The following is a 14,879-nucleotide window of genomic DNA, read 5'->3' on the forward strand; positions in this document are numbered from 1 at the left end:
TTCAGGAGGGAGATTCTATGGCTACCCAATCTATGAAGTAAGTCTGAGCACATTTCATTTTGGTTGTCTTGGAAAAAATTGGTTCTTAATATGGAGGTGGAAATTGGGTGCTAATATGTGATGCTGTTGCATTTTAGGTAAATTATGCTTGTTGCTATTTCAAGTAGCATGATCCCCCAATGTGCAGTAGATCAGTATCATGTGCAGTAGATCAGTATCAATAATACTTGGCTTGTTAAAGACTATGAATTGGCTGGAAATTGAGCAAGAAAGAAGAATTTGAAAAGAAAAATTACTTTGGACTGCTTTGCTTATTTCTTGAATGTGCATTTTGCTGATTATGTTGAATAAGAGTTCAATTGTAGTCTAAAGAGGAAACGGAGCATATAATGTAAAAGCAATATGATCTTTTTAACTTAGTCACAAACGTTGTTGTCAGCATAATATTGAAGAATGAAAAAGTTAAAATCTCCCTTGTTTAATTGAGATTTATATTTAAGGTTTTGGTAGCTTATGTGTTTCTTAAAATCTCCGGTGTCAGTGTATTTTCATTTTTGGCCTTGAAATTTTGGGTATGGGAGAGAGGCATGCACTTTTTGTCCAGAAAAAATGAGCGAAAATGAGTTTTGGGACCAATTAGGTGGATTTTTTTATATCTAAGGGACTATTGTGATTGATTTTAAATCTGAGAGACTAAAATTTTTTTTTTTTAAATATAAGTAACCAATTTGACAAATTGTCCTAACTAAAATATAGAAGAGTCAAAGAAGTGTTGTAAATTTGAAAAGGGAAAATTGCAGAAACCTCCCTTGAGGTTACTGACACTTGCACTCACATCTCCTGTGGTTTAAAAAATTGCACTCACCTCCCCTAAACTTACTAATTCTTTGCATATTTAGTCCAGGTGATTAAAATATTATTTTAGGGAGTGAAATGAGAAATTTATGCTAGATTTGCCCTTTGTGCTACATGCCAAGTAGTATTAGCAAAGGAATGACAAAGTACTACAAATCAATTAACAATTAATAAACTTTAAGGGGTATAGTTTATGAATAAATAGGCATTACCTAATCAAAGTCTCATCTCTTTATAGGCATTTTACTTTCAAACATTTTATTTATGATAAATACATCAATGTTTGTAAGTAAAATTCAAAAAGTGTTGCAGTAATATACTTACAAAAAGGAAATCGATAGGTTATATATTTAATATAAATTAAATATTTTTAAAAAAAGAAACGACCCATAAAGTATTAATTCTTTATGACTTTCCTCCATTACATGAATAAAGTATCGGCTCTTTATGGGCATTTTATTCTGAATCATTTAATTTATGTTAAATATATAAATGTTTGTAACTAAAATTGAAAAAGTGTTACACTAATATTTTTATGAAAGGGAAACTGGTAGGTTTTGTATTTAACAAAAATTAAATATGTGAAAGTAAATACAAATTTAAATAGAGGTTTCAGATTTTGAGGCGATATCATGTGAATAGAGGTAAAATACAAACCTTTTTTTAAATTTAAATTGCCTGATAGAGATTTTGAGGCCATATCACGTCAATAAAGGTAAAATACAAATTTTTTTTTAAAATTTAAATTGCCTGAGAGAGGTATCAAATTTAAATTTGTATTTACTTTCACATATTTAATTTTTGTTAAATACAAAACCTACCAGTTTCCTTTTTGTAAAAATATTAGTGTAACACTTTTTCAATTTTAGTTACAAACATTTATATATTTAACATAAATTAAATGATTCAGAATAAAATGCCCATAAAGAGCCGATACTTTATTCATGTAATGGAGGAAAGCCATAAAGAATTAATACTTTATGGACTATTTCTTTTTTTAAAAATATTTAATTTATATTAAATATATGACCTATTGGTTTCATTTTTGTAAGAATATTATTGTAACACTTTTTGAATTTTACTTATAAACATTGATGTATTTATCATAAATTAAATGTTTGAAATTAAAATGCCTATAAAAATTGGTACTTTGAATAGGTAATACCTATTTAACCATAAACTATACCCCTTAAAATTTATTAATTGTTAATTGATTCGTAGTATTTTGTTATTCCTTTGCTAATACTACTTGGCATGTAGCACAAAGGGCAAATCTGGCACAAATTTCTCATTTCACTCCCTAAAACAATATTTTAATCGCTTGGACTGAATATGCAAAGAATCAATAGTTTAGGGGAGGTGAGTGCAATTTTTTAAACCACAGAGAATGTGAGTGTAAGTGTCAGAAATCTCAGAGGAGGTTTCTGCAATTTTCCCATTTTAAAAACTAGTAAAATCGTCCAATTCGAGCAACGAACCGTTGAACCGGATGTTTAAACTGTCTCGATTCTTACGCTTATTTGAAAAAACATTGCCCCACCATTGACGCTTGTCGCTTACCGGCCTTTTTAATGCAATGCCTACTATGCCTACTAGCTATTAAATCTTCTCTTCTTTAGCTACCCAATATTTGTGTAATAGTTTAGTTTTGTGTCGTCTGATCTTTTAAAAATTGTAGTTTAACTCTAAATTGTTTAAAAATTTCAAAATTTCTTACTAAATTTCATACCTTCTATCAACTAGACTATTTTAAAAATTAAACTATCCACATTGCAGCTTACTTTTATGCAACTTTTCATTTCTTTCATGAGTAATTTTATTTTTGTATAATTAAAATTTCATGATTTATCAAAGTTAGATTTTTTTCGTTTTCTTTGTTTAGTGCGTATGTTTGTTACTATCTAGTTTTCTCCTAAGCTCTTGAATGTGTTGTGATTGCAAAAATATATTTATTTAGTTGATATTGTATTACTATTTCAACTTTTAAGTTATTATCATCAATAATGAACAAAATACTCTAATCTCACCCATTGATTAACTAAGTATGGATTTACAAGATTCATTTGATTGGTCAATATGATAATACAAATAACATATTAATTATTAGGACATCACGGTCAATAGCACTTCAAAAATGACTAGCCAAACGATTGAACCAATAATCCTTGACTTAATACAATTTTCGATTTAATGAATGATTTGGGTTTTAAAACCTTAGTTTAATTCTATATTAACTCTTCACACATGTTAACAAGTGATATGTTGTTTTTTTTTTTTTGAAAATAACTAATATACACTCACACAGAATTAATATTACATGGTCCTGGTGGAAACAGCCAAGTCGTGTGCTCTATCTACAAATATTCTATCGACTTTAACAATATAAAGCTTATAAAGGAAAGAAGATAACATGATGATGTCCTTCAAAATAGAGACAACTGCCAAAGGAGCGGCTGGAATATTAACGCAGTACAACAAAAGTAGAAGACAACCTGTAGCAACGGTGAAAACTGATGATGCATAATTGGGCTATGCAAAGGGTCATAGCCAGCTAAGTGCACTCAGACATGCTTGAGCCTCTATCTGAAATGATGATAAAGCACAATTTTTTTCCGTCGTGACGATAATATTCCTATAACTTAATTTATCCTATTCTACAAGGAGGAAGAGATTAAAGAAATTGTGTAAGAGGTTAACAGGTATACAGACTTGACTAGATAAAAGGAATGCTTTAACGCATCCTTTGGATTTTTTTCAAAGCAAGTGAAGTTTGAACCCCGACCTACAGTTCAAAGAGAGATTTTGTCCCTTTAAATCCCTTTTTGCTGTCCACTGAACCAAAGTTGAGTGGTTTATAAAGTACAAATTGACTGAGTATGTGAATGCAACACACAGCCTTATTATTACAGTAATTAACATGTATATAAAAGGGGGAATGCACTTTGTTAAAGGAGTGGTCGTCTGATGATATGGCACCATGCCATTGGTGGAAATGTGTTCGTCACTCATGTGAAACCCACGTGGCTTCTTTTTTTTTAATTATTCCTCTACTTTGTGTATGACATAGTGGGTTACACTTAAATACTCTTCTTTTTTGGTGCAGCGAACGCTGCTTCTTCTGCTTTCCTTTGAGGGGAGTTACGGATTTTTTGTGCTCGGGGCAACCATCCCTCAAGTCTCCTTTGGAACCCTTTTTCCATTCTCTCCCATACCGTCTCAAAAATTATCCCAAACTACTTCCTCCTCCATGTCTCTTCAATAAACCTTCAATTATTCTTTCCTTTTTGTGAAAGATAAATGGATCTTCGACATCTTCCACTTCATCCAAGCAATTTCATTTTTTGGTGATTGCTTTCTGGTTCTAGATGATTTAATCTTTACAACATGAATTTCATTCAATTTTGATTAATTAGCTAAAGTAGGTCATTTGCATTCATAATAGGTACTATTTTTGCTTGGGTAGAATATCTCCCCTTAAGCATCAGCCTTTTCTCATTGTCTTGTTGAATGATAGGTGAAAAAAAATTATTGATAGCTACAACCGTGAAGAAAGGTTACTTAGGAAATGTTGAATAACTGCTCAATTGCTTAGCACTTCATCTATAGTACTAACTAAAAAAAATCCACATTTAATGAAGCAGCTTGTCATGGCAGCGGCATGGCATTGATGTAAAGCAGGATCCTCCTATTGATGGTAAATGATCTTTACATATTTCGTGAGTAGAAACTCCACTGCAGCAGTTGTCATTTTGATTTGTATTTGCCAAAACAAGGAAATTGATGACTTGAATTAGTACAATTAGTTGATTCTTTGTTCACTTTGAATTAATATAGACAGTAGAACCAATGATTTGGATGGAAACTGAGAAATTGCACAACTCATTAATATCCTCCATATGGTCAATATGTTTATTTCTGCTGAGGCTTTACATGATGACTAATTGGATGTGGAAAAGTTTTCTTTAACAATTAAGATTGATTGTTTTGTCTCTTGAATATCAAGTTTATGAGGTGAGATTGACTTTGACTATTATTTTTTTCCTCTTGAAAAATTGAGAAAAATGGTTGTTCTGGATCTTTGAGTTTTAAATACAAGTTTTAGGAAACGATTAGCATTAGCAGAATAGAAAATACTTGTTATATCTAATATGGTTCAAACCATGCTGAGTTAATAGGCATAATATTATGAGTGTCTGATTGGGTTCCTTAAAATGTATTGGACCATGCTGATTGGATTTCATGGATTTCATTCTCTGACTTTCTTCAAAATTCTATCAACTTTATAATTCTCTATACTTCATAAATTTCTTATGTGAGTCTCTTCTTGTTTCTCTTGAAGTCTCATTATGGCATTTGCTTATGTAGTTGTATTTTTTGCTTGTAGTTGTATTGTTCAATATTGGCTATTTGTTTTAGAATGAAAATTCAAACTACTTGGCGACTTTGTGGTCTACGTTGCATCAATTTTTTTGGAACTGAAAAGAATGTTGTTATATATTTTCTTTTTACTTAAAAAGAAAATAATAAGATACCGAGATTTTCTGAATTTGAGGAATTCTGGCTAAAACGTTTTGCAATGTGGTTTGAGGCTATAAATATTGGCCAACATGCAGTGTAAAAGAAAATTATGTGATATCCTATTTTTGTTTTTGAGTTGCTTACGAGGTTTATAGTTTGCTATAGACAGATCTTTTCTTCTTTTTTTTTCCAATGTTTTCTTCCCTTCTATTTCATTCTTTCTTCTGTTGCTATCTTTCTTCCTCCTGTGAATATCAATCATATTTTCTCTCCTTACCATGAAAAGTTTCTTCTGTATTTTGTTTTAGTGAATTGTTCTAATTTTTTCTTTTCCTTGGGCTAAAAGCATCAAAGTTAAGTTGAAAATTTTCAGAAGCTTTCATTTATCCTGCTTTCTTGAGAAATTTTTTTTTTATTCTTTTGCTTTCCTATATGGAAGACATGCCAAGTTGGATTTTGGAACACATGTTTGCACTTGAATTTTATCAACTTTTAGTTATGCATAATGTCAAAACTGAAAGTAAATTTTGTTTGGAAACCATTGACCAATTTTTTGCATGTGGCAAACGTCCATTTTCATTTAGCAGTTTAAGCTTGCATCTTTTGAAACAACTAAGTGATTGTTGCACGGTGGTCATGGGGTTGTTCCAAATGATACGTGTGAGATTCACTTTACATGAAGTGAATGACATGTTGCTAGTCATCTGTGCTCTCACCATTGGAGGGTATATATAAATCCACTTGATTGATCTTTTTCTTACATGGCCAACATGTTCCTTCCTTTTCTTAGTTGTTCTAGCTAAAGCAGTAGCACCAGTTTTAGTAAAAAAGTTTAGGTATTAGAACTCACTGGCTCACAATCTTCCTATTCAGATCCGAGAGTTAAAGCAAAGAAGCTGGGACTACTAGCTGAGCCATATTTGGAGGGAATGCAATCAATGTGCAAATTGGTTGGTCAAATGCAGCATATGATCCATCAGGACTATAAGTTCCCGATGATATTCCAGCAAAGATGCAAGATTTGTTAGGAGCAAATGTGTTAGGGGTTGCATATCTTCATTTTGTTTCTATTTAAGAGGTTATGACCTCTTCCAATGTACCAAAAAAGAAAGAAAAAATAAAGAGGTTCCATTACAGAACATATATCCTTGGTGCTTCTTGCAGGAATTTTTTTTTTTCCTTTTGATTGGTCATATCCCATAATGTTGTAAGACTTCTCTGACAGCAAAAGTGTATAGGAATTCTAAGGTTGCTTTCCTCAAAACTCAATGACAGGAATATGTTAAGAATGAGTTTGGAATTATATTAAGTAATGCAAATTAGTTAATGTAGCTGCTTTTTAAGTATGAGATTTCATTTATAAATATAGAGGACACCACAACATAACTTGTATGGTGGGTCAATGGTCAGTTGTATATGTCCTAATCATATCTTTATTATGTCCTATTATATTTTTTAAAGGTATGGTATAATAATTATCATCTCTTGGACTTTATATTTTTACAATTTTGAACTAATTATATACTTCCTAAGAACACAATTCTAAATATTTTGTTCATCATTCACATATGCTACTGTTATAATAATTTACAAATTAAGTAGGTATAATTGGACATTTATCCACCGTGCGTTTGCATGGTGAATCCCTCCTAGTATGTCCTAAACGATCCAAGCAATGCTAGCTTTAGTCGAAATAGATTTAGGATCAAAGGATGAGAGTCATCAGGAATGTTATTACCTACTTGGAAAAGGAGATATATGTTTTTATTACTTCCAACAAAGCATGGCACCCTGGAGATATTTACTCCAAACATCTTTCAGTCTTCGTCCAGGAATATGGCTGTAAACGAATTTCGGATTCGAGTGGCTTGAATCTGAGCTCGACTCGATCTCGATCAACATCGAGTTCGAACTTACCAAGTCAAACTCGAGCCCAAAAATACTAAACTCGTTAGCTCGTGAGTCGACTAGAACTCGATTATATATATATATATATATATTATTTTAATAGCAAAATTACATATATAAATTTCTAATATTTTATTATTTGTTAAGAAAAATTATTATTTTATTTATTTTTTAAAAATAAAATAATTTTATTTATTTTTTTAAACTCAATCTCGACTCGAATTTGAGTCGAGCTTGAGCTCGAACTTTACATTTTGAATTCATAATTCGAGTTGAGCTTGAGCTCAAACTTTACATTGTGAATTCGTCGAATTCGAACTTTATAAACCTAGGTTGAGGCTTGGCTCGATTAGGTTAAAATTTAATTCGACTTAACCCGTTTGCATCCTATCCAAGAACTATAAGAATAGGTCATATGATATGACGAATGTAAAATTGCATTACCATCCCATTGAAATGATGAATTTATGATGATCCCATTGATATGGATTTATAGGATTCATTTTATTAGTCAACACGATAATACAAATAACATATTAATTATTTATGACATCACCAGTCAATAACACTTCAAAACGATTAGCCAGACGATTGAACCAATAATCCCTGACCTAAAAAGATTTTTAATTTAATGAATGGGTTGGGTTTCAGAACCTTATTTTAATCCTATATTAACATTTCACACATGTAAACAAGTGATATGCGATTAATGTATGATAATCAATAGACATGCTTGCCAACAATGCCTACCACTTGGTAAGGGGCCACTCACTCGTTAAGACCACATTGCCATTTCTTTCAAAGAGTATCACCCTCTTACTTGTCTATAAATACCTTACGATGAAAATCAAAACTACTAACTATTAACCATCCATTAGCATATATAACACTCTTTTCTTATCTACCTACTTTATTTTTGTGGACTTGAGCATCGAAATGACCCAGGATATACTACTCCATTTTGCAGTCTCCTAGCTTTTTGTCTTGTTGTTCTATTTGAGAAGGGCCTGTTCCAATCAACCCTTGTCAGTAGGAATGGAGGGAAAGGAATTTGGAAAGAAACTGAAACTCAAACACGCTAAAGTTTCAACATTTTGGAACATAGTACCCAAGTTAAAAAATAGCAAAAAAATCTGTATTATTTACTGTAGTTGTCTTTAGATTTGAATTGCCACGTGATTCACTATAAAAGAAAATAGTTGAATGGATAGTTTTCCAAAATAGATAAGAGTTTCCTTTAGAATTCGAAGTAACAAAGATATATGTTGAAAAAGTACGTTAACACTTTTTGTGATATGATGAATGTGAGATAAAACGGTGATTAGAAAGATAAAAAAATGGTTGAAAATGTGTTTATGATAGAATCAAAAAAATTTGTAAACAAAGCTTTATCCAAACACACTCATTATCATCAGTAAATAATTTAACCTTTAGGTGATATACTTCTTTGGCAGTTACAAATCTGGAATCATGAGAGGATATAAAATCCTAGCAAAAAAAAAAAGGAAAGAAAGGATAATATGACTATATCTAGCTTTATGGCCTTAAACTTATGTGAAGACAAGATTTTGTACAACTTTGTGAGGATTTTAGCAATATGCCGAAGAAGACAAATTTAGAAGCTTTCCTCCATTACTGAGGCTAAAATTTTCAAGGTAAACCAATGACTAAAGCTTTGTCAAAAAATTTCAAGTTTGTTCTATGAAGTTCTTAAATTCCATACACATGCTAGTTATTTAGGAAAGAATTAGAGTTCTTATTAGGGATGCCCATGCATTCCACCAACAATTCCATTCGGATAGCAAATTTTGAACATAGTTTTTTCAAATAATTTCTAAAAATAATTTTAAAAAAAAACCTTTTTCATTCTTTCAATCACCTTTTAACGGATCCTCTTTAGTTTGTATAGTAGTTTTTACTAGTTTTTACCATGAAAATGGTATTACATTGACTAAACCAGTACGAAATGTATTGATTGGTTGCATCAATTTGATACGCATTAAGGTTGCTAAAGGAGCCCATTAGAGGGGTTGGGAATTCAAGGCCAGTTAGTGCAATAAACTTGTACAAGAAGACCCACATCGTGCATGATTAGATGAGCGGGACTAATTAGCATAAAATAAACAAGGTATGTAAGGAATAATAAAGAAAGCTTGCCTGTCAAGAAGAGGGGGCGTGAAAATAAATATAGTAAAAATTACTAGATTCATCAATTTGAATAATGTATTTTCATTCATTATTCTGAGATATTATCATTTTCTTCACTGTCAATAATGTTTCAAAATTTCAACTTCATAAAAATTAGCTAATTGTTTAATCTATATTGAACTGGTTCTACTCTTTTATCATGACATATTGATTTCTCTTATTTTAGGGGGAAAAATGAATGAATTAGTATATTTTCTTTCTACAATGTTGCTAAATGCAAAATATAAAGAATTCTTATGTAGCTATGTACATATGCAACTCTAAATCTCAACGAATTATTCTTTGATTCAAACAAGAAATTTGGAATTCCATATGTACCATGCATTTGTCAAGCTAAGGAATTCCAATTAGACTGGAGGTTACAATTTAATATATTTTTTGAATTAGCCAATTTCACTATTTTTTCATTTTTTTCATCAGAATACAATAGTGCTAGTAAGGAAATATGTTCATGTTAAAATGAAAATAGTATTTTTTTTTTTTATCCTCCTATCTTTTCCCGCATCCTTCCAAACCCCAATTGCTAAGTATAAGAATCGAATTCTAAATCTAACGATGGAATAGATTTTAACAGCCTTTCCCTTGACATGCTATAATTTGAAAATAAAAATAGTATAATATTCATTAGAGACATATATACATGGAGGTACAAACAACCAATTACATGTATCTCTAATGCCTTATCTTGTTTTTTTTTTAGATTTTGTAAAATTTGATTATTTAAATTACTTATAACATGATGAGACATGTATACCAACTTGCTAATAAATAATTGAACAAATTGTGTGAAATGTCACTAAACTATTGCAATGTGCCGCTTTTGATCACTAAACTTTTTTATTAGCCAAAAATGTCACTGAACTAATAAATTTGTACTGTTTAGGTCACTCTATCTATTTATGCCGTTAGGAGAGACGGAAAGTAACTTTTTGAGGGGTAATTTGGTCTAAAATGAAACTAACTTGCATACAATACTTTCAAATGAGATACAAAACTGCATAATCCATATTTTGAAATTGCAATAAAATGACAAGGTTAGGGGTGTTTTTGAGGATTTATTTTAGGATAATTTTTGAAAATAAAATAAACACCACCACCCCAACCACCGCCACCGCCCCTTCCCCCTCTCTCCTTCCTCCCTTTCTTTCTCTGCTTTCTTCCTCATCAACGCCTCCCAATTATTGATCAAACAGCCAAAAATTATCAATGGCTCGTCACGAAGGAAGTACAAGAAAAGCCAAGATGGCATTATTACTATACACACAAGTAGCGAGATTAGGTGCCAAAGCAGGTCGAGAAAGAGAATCAAGAGCTCTATAATGGCTTAGTTCGTCGTAAAATATGCCATGTTCATTTTGATTTGGGCCAATGCTTTGTGGAAATTCATGGGAAGTCAAATTGAGTGGAAGTTGAACATCTCCAACCATGGGCGTCAAGTGCCGAGGCCTTCCTTGATTTGCTCTTTAGCACGTGTGTTGTACTCGAAACTAGTGCCTCTGCGACCGAATGGCATTGGGATTGTTCCATATATTGTTAGGTCCGCATGGATTAGCTGTTTTTTAAATTATTTTTTAAAAATAATACTGTAGCATTTCGTTTTTCGTTTTTGAAATACAAGTCCATTTGGATTAGTTGTTTTTGGAGTTATTTTTCAAAAACTATATAAAAAACTTTTACTGTAGATTGTTTTTTGGATTATTTTTAGAGGTATTTCTCCACATATTTTTGAGTATTTTTATAATTTATAATTTATAATTTATATATTTTTATATTTATATACATTTATGCATTTATAATACATTTATAAATAAATATATTTATATAAAAATATAAAAATATATTATAAATGTATTATATTATATATAATACATAATGCAAATATATTTATAAATGTATAAATGTATATTATTATAAATGTATAAATTATAAATGAATATTATATAAATGTATAAATTATAATTTATAATTTATAATTTTTATATAAATATACATTTATGCATTTATAATACATTTATAAATATTTATAAATAAATATATTTATATAAAAATATATTTATATAAAAATATATAAATGTATTATATTATATATAATACATAATATAAATATATTTAAATGTATAAGTGTATATTATTATAAATGAATATTATATAAATGTATAAATTAATATATTATAAATATATATTAATATTATGTATAAATGTATTAATATAATTAATATAAATATTTAAATGTATTAATATTATGTATAAATGTAAAATTAATATTATGTATATTAATATAAATGTATTATATTATATATAATACATATTATAAATGTATATTATAAATATACATAAATATATATTATGTATAAATGTACATTTATATAAATGTATAATATATTATATATATTATATATATTATTTATATAATATAATATATTATATATAATATATAATATTTATATAAATATATTTTAAATATATAAAAATATATTTTAAATAAAATAAAATATTTATAATATGAATAAATTAATATATAATATACATTAATATTAATTATAAATATTATAATATTATAAATATGGTGTTTATATAATATTTCAATTTGTAATATTTATTGTATATTTCATTATTTAAATATTTAAATATATATAATATAAAATTTTCAATTTGTATAATATACATAATATTGTGTATATATAATATAATATATTATACATAATATACATTTATACATTATTACATAGTATGTATATTATATATTATACATAACATTATTATACATTATTATACACAATAATGTACATAATAATGAAAATATATTAATAATGTATATATTATAATATAATGTACATAATATATTATGTATAAATATTTATACATTTATGTATACAATATTACATATTATGTATATTATATTATATTATGTACAATATACAATATTATGTATAATATTAATGTATATAAATATTTATATAATATATAATATATAAATATATAATTTTCAATTTGTATATTTCAATTTATATTAAATATAATATATATAATATACATAATTGAAATATACATATTAAATATATATATTTGGAGTTGTTTTTGATATAATGTTTGGATATGGTGTTTTTGGAATTGTTTTTAAAATACACATTTACTGTAGCATTTGGAATGTGAAAAACAGTTTTTCAAAAACAGAAGTAAAAACAAGGAATCCAAACGGACCCGTCGTTCTCCAGCGAGTTTGGATTGGAGGTTGTAGTTGGAGCTCTAGTTAGGATAAAAAATGGGAGGGAAGGGGGGATTCCAGTAGGAGGGGTGAAAAGAGATGAGAGGGGGAAGGGAAAAGGTAGGAAGAGAGAGAAGGGGAGGGAAGGAAGAGGGAGGAGGAGGAAGAAGAAAGAAAAAGGGAGAGGGAGTAGAGTGGAAGAGGGGGTGATTGCGGTGGGTGGTAACGTTGGTAGGTGGTGGGTGAAAGAACAATGAGGGTATAAATTTTTCAATGGCTGTGCAAACGAAATTATTCCTCAAAAAGTTAAATTCCATCTCTCCTAATGGCATGAATAGACGGAGTGACCTAAATGGTACAGATTTACTAGTTTAGTGACATTTTTGACTAATAAAAAAGTTTAGTGACAAAAAGTGGCACATTACAATTTTTTAGTGACATTTTTTGCAATTTACTCTAAGTGATAAATACAAAATAACTAGAATACCAAATCCAATATTTGACATTCAAGTTCCCAAAAATTTTACAACATGTGCTTTTCTCTTATTCCTAATCATTTATGGGTTATAGGTAAAGTGCATTGTAGTCTACAAACTTTTCCAAATTTTCATCGAAACCATTAAATTTTTTTTGTGTCAATCAACCCGCTAAACTATTGAACAGATTTAATTAGCCAATCTATCATATTGTCTGGTTAAGTTAGATGGAATTATATTCACATGAGAGTTATGTACACTTCCCAGGGCAAAAATGATATTTCTTCCCACTCACCCTTACAATTGATAAAAAAAAAAATCTAGGCTGGAATTAGAGAGAAAGAAATGAGTTAGGCTAATGGGATTGAGGAATTGTAAATGATTACAGGAATGTGTGAGAAAAATATATCATTTTTGCCCCTAGAAAGCGCACATGTCTCTCACGTGAATACAATGTCATCTAACCTAATAGGCAATTTGACAGAGTAGGTTGATTGAAACTTTTTCAAAAGTTTAGTGGACTAATTGACACAAAAAAGAGTTCAATGGTTTTTGTGAGAATTTGGAAAAGTTTGATGGGCTAATTGACATAAAAAAAAAGTTTAATGGTTTTAGTGAGAATCCAGAAAAGTTTGATGGGCTACACAGTGTGCTCTTCACCCATTATTTATATACCGCTCAGCCCCTCTCTCATCCGAACTTTTCCTTATTTTCCGTAATCTTGCATTAGACCATTAGTGCTCCTATGCGTGTTCTCTCAGCAACAAGTTCAGTGTGTCTCTTTTTCCTTAGTCGTACACTATACCATATAACGATTTCCATCTTTTCAATATTCTTTGTGTTTGGATAGGAAATTATTTGGGATAATTTTTTGAAAAAAATAGCATTTTTTTGATGTAATATATGTGAGATAAAAAAATTAGTTGAAAAATATGTCGATAATGCAAATAAATGAGTGTGTATAAATAAGATGTAAACCAAACAACAACTTCGTTCTTATACCAACGCCCGTGTGTGTTAAAACCACCATCAATACCCTATTTCCTTACGTGTCATTTCTCCATTGCTCTGTCAAACCTTTACCATAAAATGGTAAACCACATACTTCCTTCATCCCAATTATTTGGTTCGAACACCCAACTTTTTAAAAATAGTAATTTGATTGTGATATTTGAATTTCTCTTTCCAATTTTATGCCCACAAATAGGGATGGTAATGCGCAGGCACCCGCCCCGCGGGGGGCTCTCGGGGCGGGGGTATACCGCCCCGCCACCTGCAAAAAAAAATTATATATAATATGTAATTTAATTAGTTATAAACTTATGATAATGATATTATTAGTTAGATGTATTATATAATGTATATTAGTGTATGTAATATAATTGATATTATCAATTATACGAATAATTAGACATGTCTACTAATAGAATTTATTAATTAGTTATACTAAATTTACTAATACATTTATACTAATTTTCTAATTACACTTAATAGAATAACACTTTTTTCTCAAAAAAAAAGCACAAACACAATAATGAATTAGTGATTGTATTTGTACCAAAAGTGAAAACTTAACTATTTTAGTTGTATTTATTTTCATCATATTAGATTGTATTCAAATAACTTTTGTTTGATTGTTTTTATGAGTTTCAATTGTAAAATTAAAATGAATAATAACTTGATAATGTGTTGATATTTTAGTACTTGAT

This window comes from Coffea eugenioides, chromosome 3 (genome assembly GCF_003713205.1).
Source record: "Coffea eugenioides isolate CCC68of chromosome 3, Ceug_1.0, whole genome shotgun sequence".
NCBI classification, from domain to species: domain Eukaryota; kingdom Viridiplantae; phylum Streptophyta; class Magnoliopsida; order Gentianales; family Rubiaceae; genus Coffea; species Coffea eugenioides.